General features: G+C 32.4%; 1 long non-coding RNA gene across 1 annotated transcript; it reads right to left on the bottom strand.

Annotated features, from left to right (window-relative positions):
• Nucleotides 1–18: 18 nt before the first annotated feature.
• On the bottom strand, nt 19–17,133 carry LOC109189003. The gene is made up of 3 exons (XR_002055525.1): nt 17,123–17,133; nt 3,757–3,762; nt 19–117 (listed from the first exon to the last, which is right to left on the bottom strand). It is a non-coding gene; the product is annotated as an uncharacterized LOC109189003 (long non-coding RNA).
• Nucleotide 17,134: the final 1 nt, after the last annotated feature.

Raw genomic sequence — 17,134 nt, forward strand, 5'->3', positions numbered from 1 at the left:
ATATATATATATATATATATATATATATATATAGTCAGATGCTGTATGATGTATATATATTGATATGATTTAGCATATATTGTCACCCAACTTGGTAGTGAAATAACTACAATCTTGCTTGTGAAGTTCTATGATTGTAGCATCTCATGTTATTCAAATGGGACCGACCCTTTCAATCAATTGTTATATTGTAGATTTGTAGACCAAAGTTCACTTACATAGTGAATTATGTCCGATTAACTTATTATATATTTTTACTTAACAAATTATATACATGTTATATATTACGAGGCCGGACTGATACATCATCAAGCACATGTTCTCCCAGCTCACCATTGTTTATTACTCAATAGTCAATACATTTAGACTGTATTGCAACACTAGTTCCAACAGACCAACACACAAGACCAGAAGAATAATCTGTAGAAATAAAAACGAGTAGAAAGAAGCAATTTGAGACATCGAAAAAAATACTCCAAATCTATGAGACACACATCTTAAATGATAGTTTAATTCACTAAAGTTTTGCCAAAAATACAGGCAAACCAGGAAGGGATGTGGCAAATTTTGCAAGCCACTCAAATCTTTACAACATATGTGAATCCGTGAGTTAATATGTCCACAAGTTTCACCGGTGCAGGGATAACGTAGGACCGATATGATCTTGTCATCCATTTTTTTTAGAACTAATTCAATCCGGTATAGACAAGCTGATTGAGTCCGACCTCAAACTGCATGCTTTTCGACAATGGAAAACTGATCTGAAGTGATATTGTACCTCAATATTCTATGAGCTGCCTGCATATGGATGTTAGTAGGACAATCAAGAAACTGAGAGAGTTGTTGAGTGGCATAACTGATGTCTGGCCTTGTTATAGTGAGGTATAGAAGCTTCCCTATAAGCTTTCTGTATTGAGTGACATCCTCTAACTTTTCACCAATATTTTTGCTTAGCTTGACTGAGGTAAGGATGGGAGTCTTTGCTGGTTTGCTAAGGAGGAAACCTGTTTCCTCAAGAAGTTCCAATGCATATTTTCTTTGAGACATAGAGATCCCAGCATTACTCCTTGCAATTTCCAGTCCTAGGAAAAACTTTAGAGGCCCCAGATCCTTTATATGAAACACATCATCTAAGTGCTTCTTTATCTGTTGGATTTGGTTTAAATCTGGGCTTGCCAACACCACATCATCAACATATATTAGTAGAGCCACAAATTTCCCTTCTTTTCCTCTGATGAAGAGAGATGGATCAGAGGCTGCCTGTTTAAATCCCATATGCAGTAACTCCTTGGTTAGTTTGATATTCCACTGCCTGCTTGCCTGCTTTAAACCATATAGAGACTTGATTAACTTGCATACATGCCCTGGTTTGAGAGGTGTAAAACCAGGTGGGAGCTTCATGTAGACATCCTCCTTTAAATCACCATGTAGAAAGGCATTATTTACATCAAGTTGGTGAAGAGCCCAACCTTTTATAGCTGAGACAGCCAACAGCATTCTGATAGTTGTAATCTTAGCCACAGGACTAAAGGTATCTAAGTAGTCTAAACCAGGAGTTTGAGTAAACCCTTTGGCAACCAACCTTGCCTTGTACCTTTCTATGGTCCCATCAGCCTTTAGCTTGGTTTTGTATACCCATTTACATCCTATGGGCTCTTTATTAGGAGGAAGATCAGTGACTATCCAAGTGTCATTGGCCTGCAGTGCATTGATCTCTTGTTCCATAGCTTTCTTCCAGCAATCTTGTTTGATAGCTTCATTATAGTTCTTAGGCTCTTTGACAAGCATGGTGTTAACAGAGAACACCTTGAACTCTTGTGGCAAACCATCATAAGATAATACCTTGGAGATGTGGTGTGGGGAAGTTTGCTTAGTGGCTACATTATGACATGCAAAGTCACTCAGGTAAGCAGGTGTGGTCTTTGGTCTGTTTGACCTTCTGAGTTGAGGCAGCTGTGTCACTTCTGTAGGGGGCTCACTGTTCTGGCTTGATTCTGGTGGCTGAGGCTGAGGCTGATCAGTCACTAGACCAGGAGTGACAGGTGCAATATCATCACTGCCTGAACAAGCCAATTCCTCAGAAGGCAGGACCAACTCTCTAGACTGATTATCTTGAAAATTCTGAAATGGGAATACATCTTCATAGAAGTGCACATCTCTAGACAGGAACACTTCTCTAGATTGTAGATCAAGGAGCTTGTACCCCTTAACTCCATTTGCAAAGCCTAAAAAGGCACATTTCCTAGCTCTTGGTGATAATTTGTTCCTTTGACAGCTAGGGATGACAGCAAAGGCAAGACAACCAAGAACTCTCAAATGTTGGTACTGTGGCATCTTACTAAATAGAATCTGATAGGGAATTCTATTATCCAGGGCAGCTGAGGGAAGTCTATTGATTAGATATACAGCATGGAGGATGCAATCACCCCAGAGATCTTCAGGCAGATTAGCTTGGAATTTTAGGGACCTTGCCACAGCCAAGATGTGACCATGCTTCCTCTCAACTACACTATTCTGCTGAGGGGTATACACACAAGATGTTTGGTGTAAGATACCCTTGCTTTGATAGAACTCTTCTAAGCTGAACTCTTTCCCATTATCAGACCTGATGCATTTGATATTACCCCCAAATTGTGTTTTGATTTGTTCACAGAAACCCTGCATGATTTGCTTGACCTCACTCTTCTTCCTCATTAAATAGACCCAAGTAGCCCTACTATAGTCATCAACAAGGGTTAAGAAGTATTGGTGACCATAGATGGTAGCAGTTTGATATGGGCCCCATATGTCCACATGAACAAGATCAAAACAATTTGTTGAATTAGAAAGACTAGGCTTAAATGGCAGCCTTTTTTGCTTTGCAAAATGACAATAGTCACAAACACTTGGTTTGTCATTACAAATCTTGTTGTCTAGGGCATGCAACAATCTAATTTTGCCCTCAGAGGGATGTCCTAACCTAGCATGCCAAGAAATACAGACATTGACAGTAGGTTTACATTGCAAATTGCAGACAGGAAGAGTAGAGTGAACAAGCTGGTAAAGTCCTCTCCTCAATTCAGCCATACCAATCATCTTCCCAAGGTGTTGATCCTGTATGACACACTGATTAGCATGGAAAATAATCTGACATTGTGCCTTTCTTGTGAGTTCACCCAGTGATATTAAATTATACTGAAAGATAGGCACACACAGCACATCTAAGAGAACCATTTCAGCAGTGAACTGAACAGTCCCAATGTGGGAAACTTGAGCTTGACTTCCATTAGGTAGATCCACAAAGATACCTTTAACTTTCTTGGGATTATGCAGTAAGTTTATATTGCAAACAATATGATGTGTGGCACCACTGTCCAAGATCCATAGGGATTGAGGACTTGCCAGATTACTATTAGAATCAACAGAATTACCTTCAATTATGGTATCTGGGATGAAATTTGCTGCAATTGCATTAGCTTGAGGAACAACAGCAAGGGGTGAGCTACTTGCTCTTTCATGGTGCATAAACTCCATGAATCTTCTGAAATCTTCTTGATTAATAGATGGAACAGCTTATGTGACAACACCTTCTTGTGCACTTGTCTGAAGTTGATTGGCAGCCCCTACAACTTTGCTTCTTGGCTTCCAACCAGGTGGGTATCCATGCTTTTTGTAGCATTTGTCCACAGTATGGCCAGTATACCCACAATAGCTACATATTGGTTTCTGTTTCTGACCAGAGAATGTCCTCCTGTTATCATTCTTGGTAAAGAATACACTTGCCTCTGTCAGACTTTCTCCAAAGCTACTTGATTCACCAATCACCTGTCTCTCTTGCTGGGAAACCATGGAGAAGGCTTCCCCAACATCAGGTAAAGGTTTCATCAACATTATTTGTCGTTTGGTGTTTGTGAAATTCTCATTCAGACCCATGAGAAAGGTTGCCAACATATCACTCTCAAGATTTTCTCTGATTTTCTCAGACAATTTCCTTCCACATTCACAGCTAGGTGAGCATTCACAAGAGGGAATAGGTCTTAAAATAAACAGTTCATCCCATAGAAGCTTCAGATGAGTAAAATAGTCATTGACAATCAGAGTACCTTGCTTTACTTGATGAATCTCTGACTGAATCTCTGCAACTCGGAATACATCTTGCTGGCTGAACCTCTTCTTCAGGTCCTTCCAGACTCCTTCAGCTGTGTTGATCAATAGCACGCTTCTTCCAATGGTAGGTGACACGGCTCTGAGAATCTAGGAGAGTACCATAGTGTTACATTGATCCCAGTAGAAGAACTTGGGATCTGCTTTGCTTGGGATTGGCATTGTGCCATCTACAAACACCAATTTGTTTTTCGATCTCAGGGCCATCTCTACTGCTCGTGCCCACGAATGGTAATTAGCTCTTCCTTCTAACTGTGCAGTCACCAGCTGCAACGAAGGGCTCTCGCTTGGATGCAGATGGAGAGGATCAATTCGATCCTTAGGATCATAGGCAGCCATGGGGTTTGGGGTGGGAATCTGATTTAGATTTGAGGAGCTGGGGTTTGTGGCCATTGTAGGACGAGTTGTGTTTAGTGAGGGTGTCCTCCAAGCCATCAAGGCTTTGATACCATGTTGAGAGTGAAGCAGAAAAGAAAGACTTTTTGTATTCAAAATCCAATCAAAAAAAAGTTCTCAGGCAGCTTGGCCTTCTATATATACACAAGCAGTACAGAAGCAGATGATAACAGAAAAGAGGAGGGAAAGGTGGTTAAGGAAAACTGCCTCCTAACTAACTTAACAGAAAGATATGGCAGCTTTGGCTTTCCTTTGCTGGTTTGATTCCACATGTGCTAACAGATATTGTGTTTTGTCTTAACTCTATTTTTTCACCCAGGGCGTATGGGTATCGCTATATATGTGAGATTTAAAAGTTCTCAATTAAAGTTTTTAATGACATATACTTTATATCAATGTTGTAAAAATCAGCATAGGCGTCCGCCTAGGCGCCCTAGGCCGATACGATTTCAGCCTTAGGTGGCTTTTAATTAGTTGGTTGGCCGGCTAACTAGCTGATTAGGCGCCGAGTAGGGACAATGTAGTGAATATAATTAATTGATGAAATTGAATACAAAGATTTTTTATATTGGAGAAAAATAAAGACAATATAACTAATGAAATTATTTCTCTTATTTAATTTATTGATAATGAATACTTTTTTTTTGAATAAAGACATTGTAGACACATAATTCTAAATTAAAGAAATGCATATTTATTATTTTTTGTTGTAGCTACTAAATTATTATTTATTTTAATAAGTGTAAAATATAATACTAATTATGCAAACTTAACAGTGTGAACTAACAGAAATTAACGGAAAAGATAATATTTAACGAAAAATTTAGCAAATAATCATATAATTAAGGATAAATTAGGAAATCTCAAAGAAAAATTAAAATCTGATCAAAGTCATTCATTTGATTAAAAAATTTGACCGTCATTTTTCTAACCATTATAGGCCTAGCTCTCTTGGGCTCTTATTAGTATATATATATATATATATATATATATATATATATATATATATATATATATATATATATATATATATATATATATATATATATATATATATATATACACACTAGTTTTTTACGCGCATTGCGTGATTGGGATAATGCCCAATGTTTTTTTTTTTAAATAAGTACTTTAAAGTATATTAAGGCAAGATTATATTGAAATTGTTCATGCATAGATAATTGAAGGTTGAATTTGCGTATTTAAATAGGTAATTCTTCTCCCAAAGGTTGAGTCCCCTACCCCAAGGGCCCCCCACACTTTGACCCGACAGAGCATTGTAGGAAGTTGTAAATCACGGTGACTCAATGGTTCAGCAAACAGGACCAAATGTCGGTGCGAACAAGGAATCTGTCCACTTTGGACATAATTCCCGCACTGCCGCCGCTGAGGTTCAAACCTTGGTCTCTTCTCCCAAATACTGTCCACTAAACCATTGAGCTAAGCCCGTGCGGGTTAAATAGGTAATTCTAAGTTTACAAATGCAAGATAATATAGTCAAGATTGATTATAATTGTCAATAAAATAATTGTATAGGTATGGTTGAAACCAAATACGGGACATAAGGGAGAACAAATAAAAATTAGGGCATAAAATATTAAATATATACTAATATTGTTTGAGGAGATTTCGACATTAGGATTTGTGGTTAAGTTCTATTAAGACTTTAATATTAGAATTAGATTAATGGTGTAATTATAATTCTATATTAGACGTTAATATTATAATTAGACTAACGGTGAATTAACGGTATTTAACGAAAAAGTTAAATGGATAATCATATAATTAAGGATAAATTAGAAAAATTTAAAAAAAAATTAAAACCTGAACAATTTGAACCATTCATTTGATTTAATAATTTGGCGGTCATTTTTTCTACCCAATGTTAATAATTAAATAAATTCGTTGGTCAAATCCGCTAATATAATCCGCGCGCTAACTGCTGATTGTCAAACAAGGACATTGCAAGGTAGTTCTCACTTCAATTTGTTGTGTGATTTGAATACTCTTTTTGTCACAAAATCTCTCAAGTAGTTAATATGGTTGGCTTTATTAATTATATATTTTTTTTAATTTTTTCATGGTATTAATAAAATACTTGGTAAATAAATATATAGCATTATTTTGTATTATAACTTTTATATTTATTTAGAAAAATAGTGCAAAAAAAAGATAATAGACAATGTAGTGAATATAATCAATTGATGAATTTGAATGTAAAAATTTTTACATTTGAGAAAAATAAAGACAATATAACTAATGAAAATATTACTCTTAATTAATTTATTGATAATGAATAATTTTTTTTCACTGAATTAAGACATTGTAAGGACAATGTAGCGAATATAATCAATTAATAAATTTGAATATAAAGAATTTTTATATTGTAGAAAAATAAAGACAATATAACTAATACAATTATTTCTCTTATTTAATTTATTGATAATGAATATTTTTTTTTGAATAATGGCATTGTGGACACATAATTCTAAATTAAAGAAATGCATATCTATAATTTTTTGTTGTAGCTACTAAATTATCATTTAAATTATTTTATAATTTATTTAGTATAGTAGATATAAATGATAATTTAGTAGCTACAACAAAAAATTATAGATATGCATTTCTTTAATTTAGAATTATGTGTCCACAATGCCTTTATTCAAAAAAAAAATATTCATTATCAATAAATTAAATAAGAGAAATAATTGTATTAGTTATATTGTCTTTATTTTTCTACAATATAAAAATTCTTTATATTCAAATTTATTAATTGATTATATTCGCTACATTGTCCTTACAATGTCTTAATTCAGTGAAAAAAATTATTCATTATCAATAAATTAATTAAGAGTAATATTTTCATTAGTTATATTGTCTTTATTTTTCTCAAATGTAAATATTTTTACATTCAAATTCATCAATTGATTATATTCACTATATTGTCTATTATCTTTTTTGTGCACTATTTTTCTAATCAAATATCAAAGTTATAATACAAAATAATGCTATAGATTTATTTACCAAGTATTTTATTAATGCCATGAAAAAAATTAAAAAAATATATAATTAATAAAGCCAACTATATTAACTACTTGAGAGATTTCGTGACAAAGAGAGTATTCAAATCACACAACAAATTGAAGTGAGAACTACCTTGCAATGTCCTTGTTTGACAATCAGCAGTTAGCGCGCGGATTATATTAGCGGATTTGACCAACGAATTTATTTAATTATTAACATTGGGTAGAAAAAATGACCGCCAAATTATTAAATCAAATGAATGGTTCAAATTGTTCAGGTTTTGATTTTTTTAAAAGTTTTTCTAATTTATCCTTAATAATATGATTATCCATTTAACTTTTCCGTTAGATACCGTTAATTCACCGTTAGTCTAATTCTAATATTAACGTCTAATATAGAATTATAATTACACCATTAATCTAATTCTAATATTAAAGTCTTAATAGAAATTAACCACAAATCCTAATGTCGAAATCTCCTCAAACAATATTAGTATATATTTAATATTTTATGCCCTAATTTTTATTTGTTCTCCCTTATGTCCCGTATTTGGTTTCAACCATACCTATACAATTATTTTATTGACAATTATAATCAATCTTGACTATATTATCTTGCATTTGTAAACTTAGAATTACCTATTTAACTCGCCCGGGCTTAGCTCAATGGTTTAGTGGGCAATATTTGGGAGAAGAGACCAATGTTCGATCCTCGGCGGCGGCAGTGCGAGAATTATGTCCAAAGTGGGCAGATTCCTTGTTCGCACCGGCATTTGGTCCTGTCTGCTGAACCATTGAGTCACCGTGATTTACAACTTCCTACAATGCTCTGTCGGGTCGGAGTGTGGGGGGCCCATGGGGTTGGGGACTCAACCTTTGGGAGAAGAATTACCTATTTAAATAATAAATACGCAAATTCAACCTTCAATTATCTATGCATGAACAATTTTAATATAATCTTGCCTTAATATACTTTAAAGTACTTATTTAAAAAAAAAAACATTGGGCATTATCCCAATCGTGCAATGCGCGTAAAAAACTAGTAATTTAATAAGAGTAAAATAGAGTACTAATTATGCCAACTTTAATTTGACTGGGATGAGATTCGAACCTAAGACCTTTTTTTTTTTTTTTTTTTTTTTTTTTTTTTTTTATTGAAATCAATGAGTAAGTTAACGATGAACTAACGGCAATTCTTAAAATTTTAACGGAATTAGTAACGGTGTGTGGGTATTTTAGAAAATTTTAGTGTAAAATTTAAATCTTATCAATCTTTTAATCAATCTGAGCCATTCATTTGATTAAAATCTGTGACCGCCATTTTTTCTACCCATTATAGGCCTAACTCTCTTGGGCTCTTATTAGTGTGTGTGTATATATATATATATATATATATATATATATATATATATATATATCAACATTATTGTATCAAAAAATTGAAATGCGCTCAATTAGATATGACTTTGGTTTTTAACAATAATGTTAGTGGGTCAAATATTATTTTAATCCAAACAAATTATAATTATTTTATGTGAATAATAATAATAATAATCTTAATCTTGGGTCTAGCCTAGGACTGGCCCACAAGAGGCACGGGCTCAGACATGGGATCAACCTGACAGAACCGACTCAAGTAATTCATGGTCGGTCCTAGTCTGTGCTAGCCTAAGCCCAGGATCAGCCTTGACTTGACACAGACCCGGACTTTGACCACCTCTATTTAAAAGTAACTATTTTTTTTTTTAATTTTTAAAATCCTTTTTGGTTAACCATTTTCATTTGTTACAAATCCCTTGTAAGACTGAGGATGTTAAATAATGGAAACAGTGTCATTGAGCTTGGGGAGTTGACAGTTAATCTATTGAGGGAGCAGGACAAAATTAAGGAAATTTTAAGAAGGGAAGTTTTGTAAAATAATATCACATCGCTATCATATACATGTATCTCGACAACTTTGTAATCAACTTAGTTGGTGTGGTGGTTCAGCACATTGTCCCCAAGTCATTTGGCCAGGGAAAGCATTAGGGAATCCCTATAATTAATGACTTAGGTGATATAGCACTTTTTATTTTAAGCAAGTTATTAAACGGAAATAGGTTCAATTTTCAGCAAGTTGTTAAACGGAAATAGGTTCAATTTTCACAAAATTTTGTCAAATTTGTAATAGTTCCATTTGTTTTGAATAATGTAACTTGACATTTGATTTGTTAGTGTTTATTTTATGTGGTTATTATTGTTAACCTGTTAAACATATTAAGAACTATTTTAGCAAGTTATTAAACGGAAATAGGTTCAATTTTCACAAAATTTTGTCAAATTTGTAATAGTTCCATTGGTTTTGAATGTAACTTTGTTTATTTTAAGTGGTTATTAAAGGGTTGACCCGTAATGCTTCGTGTCTCAACGGTCAACCTATTAAACATTTTAAGAATTCGTTTAACCATTAATATTATGTGCTAATTAACCCTTTTACACCAATCAGTTACAGAGACTTGTTTATAATTCGCTAAGAATCCATTGTTATATAATATAAAAGAAAAGTATTTTTTATTTAAAATATCAATTGAATGAATAAGATTAAAACAAATAGATAATATGAAGCAATATATTAAAACATTCCAATCTTTAATATATTTCATAACATATTTAAAAACACACAAAAATTAAATATAAACTATCATAAAATATTTATTATTTAATTTGTATAAGTTTGCACAATTTGTATACTAATAAAATAAAATTATTTAATAGAAAATTAATTTATAGTTTATTATATTATGTATTTGCAATTAATATATTAGGCCCATATAGTTAACATAGGCAAATTATGTTGTGCATGCATGGTGCACACGGATGCAAAAACGACATCGTTTTGACTAAAAACGCACGTCCAACTTTAAAAAAAAAATAATTCAGTTTCGATATCCGTTAACAACTAACATTATGTTGTGCATAATTTCTGAATGTATAGTTATGAAATTATGGATGTATAGTTATGCAATTTTGGATTTATAGTTATGAAATTATGGATGTGTAGTTATGCAATTCTAAATGTATAGTTATGAAGTTATGCAATTCTGAATTTATAGTTATGAAGTTATGGATGTGTAGTTATGCAATTCTGGATGTATAGTTATGCAATTCTGGATGTATAGTTATGAAATTTTGAATTTTTTTTTTTTAAAAGTCGACGTCAAAACGACGTCGTGTTTGCATCCTGTACACCATGCACCATGCATGGTGCACACGGATGCTCAACATAACGACTCGGTAACATATTATATTATGTGTTATTCCCTATACATTATTATTGATTATCCCATATTTCTGGGACTATATGTCAATAATTATTACAAAGTTAAAGTATCAATAGGATTGAACTCAATTATCAAAGAATTTAAGATTTTTGAATGAAACTGAGGATTTTTTAAATTTTAAGTCAAGTAGTAGTATTATTATTAAAAAAAAAAAAAAAAAAAAAAAAAAAAAAAAAAAAAAAAACCACGTCATATTACAGCAATCTACACTTAATCACGGCAAAATCTCTGCAATTACTGATACTAAAAAGTAAAATCTAAGCTAATCATCACCGTACCGCTTAATCTCTCATTCATTCATTTTCTCTAATCTCAATCTTATCATGAAATCTTAGGATTTACATCCTCCTAGATGTTTTGTCAAGTTGGAGTATGAAGGATCTTTAGAGTTAAAGATTCAACTTTTTTGAAAAAAAATAAATTCCCAATACCAACTTCTTCCGCTCATTTTACCGGTGAATACATTCTGCAAGTTTCTTTCACAATGCATTGCAAATAAGGCAATTGAATAACATCATTATCTTTTTATATTAACTTGACTTTACCAATAATATGTTTAAGTTCTGCTTATACTTTTGTCATGGTATCCGAGTTTTTAAGAAATTTAATTTTGTCATTGTCTATTCTAATTAATGTATGTGATTAATGATATATATCGGTCCCCGCAATAAACAAATCCTATTAATATGTATATCATGATAGTGCTGGTAATTAAGATTCAATATAGCAAAGACGACAAAAATAACTAACCATTATGGAAGTTCTAAATCATCAAACAATTATATATAAAATGAAACCATTTTAACACCATCAAAAGATAACTAATTGAGGAAGACAAACATACCAAGCGCACATGCAAAACGTGAGTGGTATCAATCTCCTCTAGCCTTAATTTCTTGGCTGATATTGAGAAGTGAATCTAATACATCAACATTTTTGCTGCCCATTATCAACAGTTTTTATTTGATTATGATGTTGTTTTGGTAAATGTTTGATAATTTTTTAAAAAAGAAAATAAACTTAATTTATGCCTTAAAAATATGATCCAATTTTTATCCTCTGAAATCCTTGTTCATATGAGAGCAAAAATATCAAAACAACTATGAATAACATGAGATGCGGGCCTCAATCATGAAACTTCACTCTGACTATCGACTGGAAGGATACCCTGAACAACCAAAAAAAAAAATCATGGAACTTCACAAGCAAGGTTGAACTTATTTCACTAGCAACTTGGGTGACAATGCCACATGCCTAAATCATATAATACCTTCTGACAATCAAACCAACGGGTTCTCCCAAATGTTGGGGTCACACCCAATTATTCATACATTAACTAGAAGGTTCATGTCCTGGACAAATTTATGAATCAAAAACGAAATGTGTGGGTATAATTTAAAGGTTTCTTTTACAACATATTGCAAGTAAAGCAAGTGATTAACATCAGCTTCATGTATTGATCGACTTTCCTTTACTAATAACATCTACGTATTTTTGCTATGATCTTTGAGATTTTTTAAGAAATTCTGTCATTGTACATTATAATGTGGTTGATAATTTATCCGTCCCCACAACAAACAAGTCTGGTACACAGCGCCTATAAGATTCAGTATAGGAGAAATTAATAAGACAACCAATAGCCACGTGAATGAAATGGACTGAATGACATACCAATAAGGACATGCATGTGCTGAATGTACGTAAGGGTCACCCCTTTGGGACTAAGTAGCTTAGTACAATTATTGCATGCAAGTGTTGACACCAATGAGCTTTGCTATAAACATAGACCACGGAGCCAAAGGGGGCAGGGCGTCTGCTGCCCCCTCACCCCACCCCATATATAATCTTTGAATGTATGTATGTATATATAATACATGTTTGAGTATTAGTATATAAAAATTGTTTATTATTAATAGGAAATGAATTAGTTTAGTTGGTAGAGCATGTGATTAGTTATAATGATGAAAGTCAGGGGTTTGAACCCTTTGGTTGTTAATATATTTTACAATTTTTTGGCTTCATTAAGTTTCATATTTTTTTATGAATATTTTTATAAAGTTTCGATGTGCTTTATTTTTCGCCCATATCCAATTATATTTCTTAGGTAATTTATTTATTTATTTTTTAAACATCTCTTTTATTTTAATGTTTCACTTTTACTAAAAAAAAATTCTGAATCCGATCCGTCCCTATTTTGCCCCCCCCCCCCCCCCCACCACCTAAACATAATTCCTGACTGCGTCCCTCGCTATAAAGATATTATTTGATTTATTTCACATACATTATCATGTAATTAACTTCATTCAATAGATATTTATTACCCCAACAAAATTTACAATAATTGTACGAAAGAGTTCTATAATAGAGACGCATCATGATATCAATCATCCAAGTTGCTAGTGATATAAGAAAAATATATTACTGAACTTTCATGCTCTATCTTTAATTTTTATGTATTTTAACACTTAAGTTTTTTATGCATATTTTTTTAGAACTCAAATGATGAAAATAATTTATCACTTTTTGCCACATCAAAGAGAAAGTAATGAAGTAGAAAATGAAGATATAGTAAAACTCGTGATATAAATATATTAATTTTGAAAAATACTACATGATGAATGAAGTTTCAATTTCTACTTTCAATTTTTACCCTAATTAAAGCCTAAACTCTTGATGTAGATACTTTTTTTGAAACTCATATGATGAAAATGGTTTGTCATTACTTGCCAAATTAGGGAGTAATAGAAATTAAGGGACCGTTTACTTCAATTCTCTGTTTTTGCTTTTCCAGTTTTCTATTTCTTCAGTTTTTCAATTTTCATTCTCCATTCCTCCAATTTTCTAATTTCATTTTACAAATTCAACTTTAAGATAAAAATAAATTCAATAGAGTAATACTAAATGTGTAAAATGTAACAAAAGTCAATAAAAACATATTACTAAATAAATTATAACTACCGGGTTGGACTTCCATTTGGAAGATTGTAAGTTTGAGTCTCAGTGGAGGCGTTATTGCCTTATTGGTTCTTTGTGTTTCAGTAGGTTGAGAAAGTATATGAACAGATACTACAATGTAATAGAGCCAGTGACACTCAAAAAAAAATAAATTATAACTATTTCATTCATGATAGAGCTTAGTTTGATTACGAACAAAATACGCAAAGCCTCGTTGATTACAATCTCTCATATAGTTTTTTTACATTTCTACAACAAACATCATGTTGATGATGATGATGCCATTGATTGCAATCTCTCATATAATTTTTGTACATTTCTACAACAAACATCATGTTGATGATGATGGTGGTGGTGGTGGTGGCGGCGGCAGTGGATGATGATGGTGATGGTGATGGTGATGATGATGATGATAATTGTAACGGTAACAGGAAAGACAATGACATGATAATGACAATGACATGACAACGACAACGACAACGATAATAATAATAATAATAATAATAATAATAATAATAATAATAATAATAATAATAATAATAATAATAATAATAATAATAATAATAATAATAATTAAAAAAAAAAAAAAAAAAGAAGAAGCTAGCTTTGAGGTGAGAACCGCAAACAAGACAGAAAGAGGGGGCGTCTGGTTGTTGTGCACTGTAGGGTTCACGCGTGTCTCTCCATTTCTCCATTTGGAGAATTTGTTTATAAATTCTCTAAAATCGTTAAAGAAAAGTAGAGAAGGGAAATGGAATAGGAACTTGGAGGATTAAATTTAGTAAACAAATTTTCTATTTTTCATTTTTCTACCTTTCAAATTTTTTGTTTTTTTTTTTCAGAAAATTCTCAATTTTTCTACTTTGATAAACAACCACTTAAGAGTCCATGTAGTGAAACTTATGAATTTTTCATTTTCAAAAAGTAATATAATATTATATGTACTCTCACCATTTTTTTTAGCAGGTGTGACATATTTTGATTGATCCAAAAGAAGTTAATTGTGTGTTAAAATTTTATTCTTTTTTTTACCCAATAAAATTTGAACATATGATGAGAATTATAGTCCAGAGTATACCTATCAGTTTCTATGTTCAAAACATAAATGCAGTAGTTATTCAAAAAAAAAAAAAAAAAAAAAAACATAATGTAGTAGTTTTAAGTTTTAATTATTACACATACTCTAAATTCCTACTCCATTACTTTTACTTCCTGACATGATAAACTATGATAAAATATTTTCATCATTTTGGTTTACATCAAAAGTATGAGTGTGGGAATAAAAGTTTAGGGTAGAGTTTTGGAGTTGATGGGTAATACACACAAGAACTACCTATAGGGATCACCCGATCGATCCGCTCAGAACCATCTGGTCAGTCTGCCAAAGTCATCGACCAAACATAATCAAATCACTTGTGACTAATCGTACCATTCGAATTGAAATATCTCGTGATGGGTGTAGATGTTCTACGATTACCCGTGAGATCGCCCAACGGAGAGCCACCCGGTCGGCCTATGATGCGACCCACTTTGTAAGTTTGAAGGTTTAGCTTATACTACAAGTAAAGGAAACCCACTTGCGCCTACGGAGAGGTAGGTGACATCTTGCAAGAATGATGGCTCTGTTGTTTCGAACCATCAACCTACGCGTAGCTGCAGGACGACCGTTTGACCAAGCCAACGAGATCGCGCCACGTCAAGCCACTTGCTGCAGAGCATTAAATGCTTAGCCGACCTACTTAGTATAAATAGGAGTGTCCTCCCCTCACTTGTCATATTCACGTTCTGCAATATCACACCACTTGTGATACACTCTACATTGTAACCAAAGTCACTTGTAATCACCTTTAACTTGTAATACAGCATAGCCTTAGTCGATTTGGTCGTCACCCGTTACACAGTTGGCCGATCGAGGAATTGTAATTTCATAGAATTGTAATTCTTCCCAACCAAACTCAAGAATTTTCTACTTCTTAAATTAAATGGGAAAAGAATTGCAATTCCTCCCTACCAAACATGCCATCACAAGTGACCCCAACCGCCATATTATTATATTTGCAATTCACTTACAATTTTTCTATATTTACGTAACTTCAACTTATTTTAAATAATAATAATAATAATAATAATAATAATAATAATAATAAATATGTAAAAGAAAAAGAAAAAAAAATAGGTCCACTGGTTACAAGGTGAAATTTACCTAGTGCACACATTCAAATAGTCGCTACGAATTTTTATTGTTACCCAAAAAATAAGCGAACCTACTATCTTAACTTGCCTTTGTTGCTCTGCAAGCATTATCTAATGAGTTCTACTATATGTACTCCCAAATCTTACTCCCTCAATTTTACTCCTTGATGTGGCGGGCTATGATAAGCTATTTTTTTTCATGTGGGTCTTAATACAAGTGTCTATATTAAGGTTTTATGTCGGGGAGTAAAACCTGCGAGTAGAAAATAGGGTACACATATCATTTCCTTATCTAACAAGACGACGACTACTACTACTACATATTATTATTATTATTATTATTATTATTATTATTATTATTATTATTATATTGGAAAATGTTTTTTCCTCACCTAAGAGAATTCATAGTAGTATTAGTTTTTTGGTGATTTTTATCCATCCATGTAGGAAAGAGAGTGAGGAGAGAGAAAGCAAAGAAAACCAAAAAAAATAACTCACAAGTGATCAGACAAAAAATAAATATATTTAAACATAGAACATTTACGCGCCGGCTAAGCACGGAATAGGAACACGAAACTGTGATGTTATCTCTTCATTTCTGTGTCTTTGTTCTAGCATCAATAATGGGGTCTACAAAAATACAATATTTGAAGGAGTTAAAATTACAAAAAAAAAAAAAAAAAAAAAAAAAAAAAAAAAAAAAACTTCTCACTACACTAGTTAAAAACCCACCCTTGTTTTTTTGATTTGCAAAATTTAAATAAAAAGTACTGATGTGCATGTTCTAAAGTTTTCCCTCTTGAATTACCTCGGGGTGGGTAGCCTACAGACAGATTGATGGATGTGATTCATCAGTATTTTATTTTATTTTATTTATTTATTGTGTGACGAACAAATCAACAAAATGCCGACAAAAATATATTCATCACAAATCTGTTGTTAATGTTGATAGTTGTTGTGACTTTGGTTTGAAAGGTGAATTCTGGATTAGAAAGACAACAATGTCTTAGGCAGCTAGTATGTCTACTGTGTTGATGTGGCTGGGCTATGAACGTAAGAAAGGAAGTTGATATCTTTGTCGTGTTCGTGAACACTATTTTAAAA

This window comes from Ipomoea nil, unplaced genomic scaffold (assembly GCF_001879475.1).
Source record: "Ipomoea nil cultivar Tokyo-kokei standard unplaced genomic scaffold, Asagao_1.1 scaffold1509, whole genome shotgun sequence".
Lineage (NCBI taxonomy): Eukaryota > Viridiplantae > Streptophyta > Magnoliopsida > Solanales > Convolvulaceae > Ipomoea > Ipomoea nil.